Source organism: Carassius carassius, chromosome 25 (genome assembly GCF_963082965.1).
Source record: "Carassius carassius chromosome 25, fCarCar2.1, whole genome shotgun sequence".
Taxonomy (NCBI): domain Eukaryota; kingdom Metazoa; phylum Chordata; class Actinopteri; order Cypriniformes; family Cyprinidae; genus Carassius; species Carassius carassius.
The window spans coordinates 8716002-8723777 of record NC_081779.1 but is presented as its reverse complement, the minus strand read 5'-3'; the positions used below and the strand labels follow the sequence as shown (position 1 = coordinate 8723777).

The 7776-nt window shown below is 37.3% G+C and overlaps 1 pseudogene; it reads left to right on the top strand.

Annotated features, from left to right (window-relative positions):
• Positions 1 to 1262: 1262 nt before the first annotated feature.
• LOC132104861 (free fatty acid receptor 2-like) lies at positions 1263 to 7392 on the top strand (annotated as a pseudogene).
• The last annotated feature ends 384 nt before the right edge of the window (positions 7393 to 7776 follow it).

Genomic DNA, 7776 nt, shown 5'->3' with positions numbered 1-7776 from the left:
AAGACATGGAAATAAATGTTGACTTTGAACATGGATTTTTTTGTGAGTCACCCAATCATATTTAGGGGAAGGATATGAGATAATGTTTTGGTGGTTTTTAAAGTTATTGGAAGAGAGTGCATGGTAACATAACATTTTTAACATTATAACATTTTTCAAGACATTAGCTTTTTAATCACAGCTTTCCTTTTTCACATATGTTTGCCTCTATATTACATGATTACATTTTTAATGGTTTTAACTAAACATTAATAAAAGTAAGTTATTATAATGGCAAAAAAATTGTAAAGCAGCATCGGATCTTTTGAAAATGACGGAAGATCTATAGTAAGATTGAAGCGGTTCTATGGAGGCTTGATGTATTTCATCAAAATCTGGACAACAGTGTGGTACTGTTGACCCATGTGCTTAATATGTAACTATTCTTTGAAACATTTATTCTGTAATTATTGTTATTTGTAATATAAAATGTATAATGTGAAATGTCTAAAATGTTAACTATGGGTGCTGTATTGTAAATATAATTAAATTGCTCTTACATGGTCATTTTCCTGGTGCAGTTTTTGTGTATGAAAATAATGAATTGATGCAGCAAGTAATATTTTAAATATTTTAGGGCTGGAACGTTGACGATTATTTTATCGCACATTAAGACAGTTATTATTATTATTATTTCGAAAGTCCGTTGCTCACTGGCTCTGAATATGCACACAAACCATTGGTCACAGGAGGGGTGGGATATTGAGTACTGGCTTGGGATAGGCGTCATCATGCGTCTTAACCAGTGACTGTTGATTAGTTCTTTTGTTTCCACCTGTGTTTATTAATTATCTTGTTAGTCCCAGTGTTTATATACCCTTAGTTCCTTCTAGTCTTTGACTGCCTTGGTTTGCATTTATGTCTGGTTGTGTTTTACTAGTTCTCCTGTGTATTCTACATCAAAACTCTGATTTTGAAAATTTTCCTTCGTTGTGCACTTTTTGTGACAACCACACATTACAGAAAGACGGACTCTCCAAAGTGAGTACCAGGAAAATAGACCTGCCTGCAACCCAACTGCTATGCCTGGAACAAAATCCAGAATAATGTTCCTGTAGCTCAGTATAGAGCATTGCGTTGTGGTTCAATTCCCAGGGAACACGGATACTGATAAAAATAAATAAATAAGAATGGATAGCCTGAATGCACTGTAAGTCACTTTGGATAAAAGCATCTGCTAAATGCGTAAATGTAATGCAGCAAAGCCTCAAGGCCTACACCTAATGGCTCGCTTGCCCAGTGTGGGTCCTCAGGAAACTTTCACCAAGTTAATCAAGTGGGTGTGCAATGGATCTCCATACACCATCTGCCCCACTGTAGAAGAACTCACAAGCTATGCTCTGACCCCAGTGCAGCCAAAGACCAGCCATCCACCAGTGAGTGAACCAAATGGGATTCTGATAGAGCCCACCACAGACCATAGAGACCAGCCTGCCGCGATGGACAAGCCTAAACCAAGGAAGAGGTGGGAAGGAGTCAGCACCACAGAGACCTTTCAACAACAAGAGTCTGACTAGCTGCATGAGCCGGCAACACCGGGGATCGCAGAGAGAGTGCTTGTGGAGTTCAAAGGCTGGGAGGAAAACCCCGCCCACACTCCCGTCGCTGTGTGTGTTTGATATGATTCCTGGTGGATATTTTGAGGATCTTATAGACTGGTTTGGGGAGGTTATCCCCAGTTTTCCTGAATGTCCAGCATCTTCTGTATCTCCAGTGCCCCCTGTGTCTCCAGAATGCCCACCCAGCCTCTCTCTCCCACCTCCTTAATCAGCCATATCCTCCCCACTCCGCTGCCCTTCAACCACTCAGCAGCTTCCATTGGCATTGAGGACCTGCCCAGTGTCTTCAGGCCATCAGCTCCACCCAACACAGAGGATCCCCTGGTTCCAACTCTAGCCTCTGTGCCCATCTCTCCTCCTCGGCCTGTTGACACTTCAGCTCCGCCTTGGCTCCTCCATTCCTCTGCTTCACAGGAAACCATCGGCCATATGGCTTCTCCAAGCTCCCCGGTCTCTCTGTCTTTACCTTGGTCAGCCACTAAACTTTTTTACACCTTTGGCTACATCTGGCTCCGCCTTCACCCTCGCCCTAGCTCCACCTTCGTCCCCAGTCCCACCAGCTGTTTGTTACAACCAAAATGTGACACATAATCCTTTGTTTTCACACTGAGGAAGTGTGGGCAAATACCCATGTGATTTGTGGGCTGCAATAAGACACTACCCAGGAGAGATCAGAGAACTGATAAACATGCATGTTAAAAGTTAACGTTTAAGTCTCACTATTAAAAGTGAGAGGGAAGCCTATGCCGCAACCTGAAGAGTTTTGGTGAGTTTTTAAGTCTTACAATCTTTTTAGATTGTTTTGAAAAAATGTTGGACTGGAATACACCTATTTTACTTATTTATTGTAGTGGAAAAACTATAAAAAAGAAGTGGTAACAGTCACTTTTACAAAACATCTCCAAAGTAAGTACAGTACTAAAATATAAAACCTTTCTTGAAATAACTATATTATGTTTTGTATTTCTGAAAAGCTCTCTGCTCAGTAGTTTGATCATGGCATGTAGACTAGATGGAATCAATATTAAGTCATTTAATGCAAAAGCCAATTATGGTTCAGCCAAAAAAGAAAGAAAGACAAAATTTGTTCTACAGATTATAAGAGTTATAACAGTTCATAATGTATACATCTGTGCAACTGTAAAAAGGAAATATATATTTTTCTAGACTTGGAATACAGACAATTGTTAGGTAAATTCATTATGTTTTTGTGTAATTTCGGAGCTAGACAAGCTTGATCACCAAGACGATCAAGCATGGGAAAAACTGCACAACAATGCTTAAAAATGTAAAAATTAAAAATTTTTTATTTTGCTTATTTTTTATTATATTAAAAAATCTAAGAGAATACATCTCATCTCAAAAGTGTGTGTTTTTATATTACAGGTGCTGTTTTAAGAACTTGCAGGGTTGTTTTCTACAGTAAAGAAGAACTTTACCACAGGCCGACAACAATGTCTGAAGATTCGACAGTGTTTCTCGCCATATATATATTCACATTTCTAATTGCTTTCCCTAATGCTGTGCTGGCATTCTTCTCATGTATTCGCAAGATTCACCGTAAAACTTTGCCCATTGACATATTCATGTTGAACCTCACTATTTCTGACCTTCCTCACCTACCTGCCTGTCAAGATGAAAGAAGCTGCTAATAATATGGTTTGGAACATGCCCTATATCATGTTCCATGTCAATATTTTCTTTCTTCCTTTTTATTCCAGTGGCCTGTTCTTGACCGCAATCAGCGCTGAGCGCTATGTGTGTGTAGCATTTCCAGTTAACTATAAAAGTCCAAAGAGGATAATTTTTACAATACTTATATGTGTTGGCATCTGGGTCCTTGTTTTAATAACTTTGATATTTCCTTACAAGGTAGCATATTTAGATTCTAATGATGTGGACAACACCACTAATAAGGGCCATCTGATGGTGGAACCTCAGAGATGTTACAGTAACTTCATTAAAGTATTTTGTTAAAGTTTCCTCTCATCAAGCAACAACGTAAACTCCGGGTGGTTGGATTGGTTGTGTGGACTCTCCTTCATGTGTTATTAGTTATTAGCAATTAGTTTTGCACCCTACAATGCATCATACATTGTGGGCTTTATCGAAAAAGAAAACTCAGAGTGGCGCATGAAAGCTTTAATGCTGAGTACTTTAAACGTATGTTTTGATCCCATTATATTTTTCTGTATCTCTAAGGATATGAGAGGGGCCATCAAATATGTGCAAAGGCCTTGTGCAGTTTTATGCCTAAAGCTGTTGCTGTTGTTGTTGTTGTTGGTATTACCAAATGTCTTCTAATTAAATTACACAAAACAAATATACAAAGACATTATATTGTAACCCAGGGGTTTTCAAACTGTGGTCCGCAGAACCTTGGGCGTACATCACCCAAAGCCAGAGTTCGCAAAATAATTGGCTTTTCGCACTACGCATTTTTTTATCTTTTGAAACGTGCTATGATTTGAATTCCAAAGTGGCTTATATAATGCCTTTAATGTTAAATAAGTAAAATGTAAACATTTAAGAGCGGGCATTTCAACGTTTTCTGGTTTATCCGATGATAAAGATTGCTGATTACTTAAAGGGTTAGTTCACCCAAAAATAAAAATTAGCCCATGATTCTCTCTTCTCTGCTTCTCACCGGCACATGTGCAACACATACATCCTACGTCATCTGCCCGGAAAGAACGCACGTATGACAGTAAGGGGAAGCTAGAGATTACTGTTTGTAAAATTTAAAATATAGATATGTTTCTTACAAAAACGCATCGATTTGCTACAGGAGGACTTTATTCACCCCTGGAGCCATGTGAGGCACTTTTTATTGCGGATGGATGTGCTTTATTGGACTTCTTTTGGACTGTTGAACAGAAATAACTGCCCACTTCCATTATAAAGTTAGGAAGAGCCAGGACAGTTTTTTATATAACTTCGGTTGGATTAGTCGGAAAGAAGAAAGTCATATACACCTAGGATGGCTTGAGGGGGAGTAAATCATGGGCTAATTTTAATTTTTTCAATGAAAAATTTTCATTTTTTTCATTACCCCGTATTAAATATTCATTCCAATTGTGACTTCAAATGTTAGTTAATGATCGTTTTATTTATCAGCATTGACATTATTTCTGAAAAGTAATAGTAAAATGCGACTTATTCACCTTTTTTTCTGACCTGGTGCAACTTTCCGAAAAATATGGTAAATTTAAATAGGTTTAAAATTAATTAAAGTTACTTAAGTTCTTTTGTTAAACATAAAATACATATTTTGAGAAATGGCGCAGAAGTGTGTGTTTTTTGTGTTTATTTTTTTATTTATTTTTTTATGTTTAATTTGTTTGTTTGTACAAAATCTGTATTCTATAATATTGTATTATGCAGAAGAAAGAGGTTATGCAGGTTTATAATGACATGAGGGTAGCCGGAGTAAATTTTTCATTTTGAGTTGAACTATCCCTTTAAGCTATAGCAATATAGCAATCCTTCCTGTTCCTATAGAGCCCATTTCTGTTTCTGATTTCCTGCAGAGTTTAGTTCTGACTGTAATTAAATGCAAATGAATCAACGTCACATGGTCACTAAGGTTAGCTGAAAATTACAGCCAGGTGTGGAACTAAACTCTGCAGGAAGTCGACTATTCAGGAGTATGAATGAGTAATCAAGAACTACAGGAAACAGCCAGAAATTTTTCATTAGTCTCATAATAAACCTTATCATTGTATAAATAGCACATACTGATGCTTTAACTTTAGAAACAATATATTGTATTAAATTAAATTGCATTCATTAAAAAAATATTCTTTATCCAGAGTCCATTTGTCTTGCTGAAAATGATTCAGCAGACAAACACCTATTACTAACAAATGAAAAGATCCAACATAAATATAGCAAATTTTCATTCTGGATTTCAGTCAATATTCACTTCAATTGCAAAGAGACTATCAAAAGGTTGTTTCAGGACTAAAAAGAAAATGATATACAGATCAACTGAACATACTTCAGTCTTTACTAGGGCCTAGCAGCTGAATCCTAATTAATATTTGATTTAATTAATTTCCATGTATATATGTACACACACACACACACACACACACACACACACACACACAACAAACACTTGCTTCTTATCTTGCCAGTATGTTCCACGAAACATACTGGAGGGGATGTTCTGGAAGGGGATAATATACCTCATATGCAGCAGTTAAGACAACTTCCTGTGTTCATCTCACTGTCTGTTCCCAGGGTTGCCAAGAGACATAGTTTAATGAGCCTCTGTTGAAGACTGTGCTCTGAATTGATTACATTTCCACTGTTTTGAGACATCGCACCCATCACGTAGTCTGACCATACATTCACTATGTCTAAGACAGAAGTGAAGGAAGCTCGCAGATATTTGTGTGAAACTGTGGGGACACAAAATGCTGTGGATTATTATTTTCCTACATTGCGAAGGTCAGTATTTTAGTTTTATGTATTACACTTTTTAAACCAAGAATATTTCTTCAACCTCAGACATGTTTTTTTAATGAATATTTAAATTTTTTGTTTTGCATCATTAACAATTTAAGATAACCCCTTTCCCATTTGCTAAATAAAAAAAATATATATATATTTTAAGCTGGTTAAAAAGTAAAATATAGTAAAACCTATCAAAAACTAATAAAATTAGTGAATGTCTGTAGTTGAAAAAAAAATAATCCTGTTATAAAATCTCTGTTTTCATATATTACAGCATGCATTATGAATTGCTCTTTGGATTTACTTGGTTTAAACCATTATTTTAGAGTTCTCTATATTATATAGAGAGAAGAATAGACCCGCGGGGCGGGTCAAGAAATTTTACTTTATTTGCCCACACGGGACCCACGTGTTGGAAAAAACCCCAACCCGCGCATCACTAGTGTGTGTGACTGACAGACAGCCTCCGCGGCGCGCATGAGAGATCTCGCAGATCTCACAGACAAACGTCTTAAAATGATCGCACATTAGAAATGTTTGGTGAGATAAAATGTGCACGATAACATTATTAAGCAAAAATACATAGTACATTAATGTTTTCCTCTCCAGTACCGAAACCGTCAGATCTTACTGATACTACGGTCTTTCATAATTTAGCCCCGGGGCCATTTTAATACCGGGTTTCAGTACCCATCCCTAGCGACCACGCAGTGCTGTAATTGCAAGCTGCTTCCTCTGGCTTGTGGGATCTCTTAACCTCAGCATTGTGTATATTGTGCCATGCATACCCTCAAGTGATAATTCAAGCAGCAGCAGCAAGATACAAACCAATTCTCACGTGACAATTTGCTATTATTACTTCACCAAAGAGCAGCTTAACATTCTACTTCCTGTTCGTCTGGAGCTATTTCTCTTACTTTTCTGTATACCCCTCCTCATCTGCTGCTTCTGGTACATTAACTTCATACGAATCCTCTCCAATCTGCCTCATCATGGACGCCGCCGTAGAATCAGGGCCATTGGGTTGACGGTGGGGACGCTTTTGGTTTTCACCATCTGTTTCAGCCCCTATAACGTCTCGCACGTGGTTGGTTTCGTCCACGATGATAACGAAAGGTGGCGTCACTTTGCTTTGATCTCCAGCACTCTGAATGCCTGTTTGGACCCCATCATCTTTTACTATTCCTCAGTTGCCATTCGCAGCACCAAACGCGCATGTGTTAATGGTATAAAGGAGAAAATCCATATCATAACATGTAGACGATGCTGTTCTGTTGGCCCTTCCAAAACTGAGGCCTACAAAGGGACAAACCCACCTCTTGGCTTGGGGTGAGAATTGAGCTACAGAGAGAATTTTAGTTCATTTAGGCATACAGAAAGAAGTGTTTGCATGTAGCATGGAGAAAAACCAAAACAAAATGAAATTAAGATTTCACATTTTATTCAGAAAATTTTTACATTTTTATAGTCATTTGGATTCAACTTGAATTTCAAAAGAGTTATTCAAGAGAAATATAATTAATGAATAAATTACACCCGTGTTGATTTCCTGGAGGTGTTTTCACTGTCTAGATATACAAAGAAAAGTACATATTTTAAAATATAGAAAAGAACTAGTAAAGTAAAGAACTTATCACATTGTTTTAATAATACCCATAAAGTGATTTTCTCTATGGTAAAAGCTGTAATAATAGCACATCTGACATTAGAAGAGCAG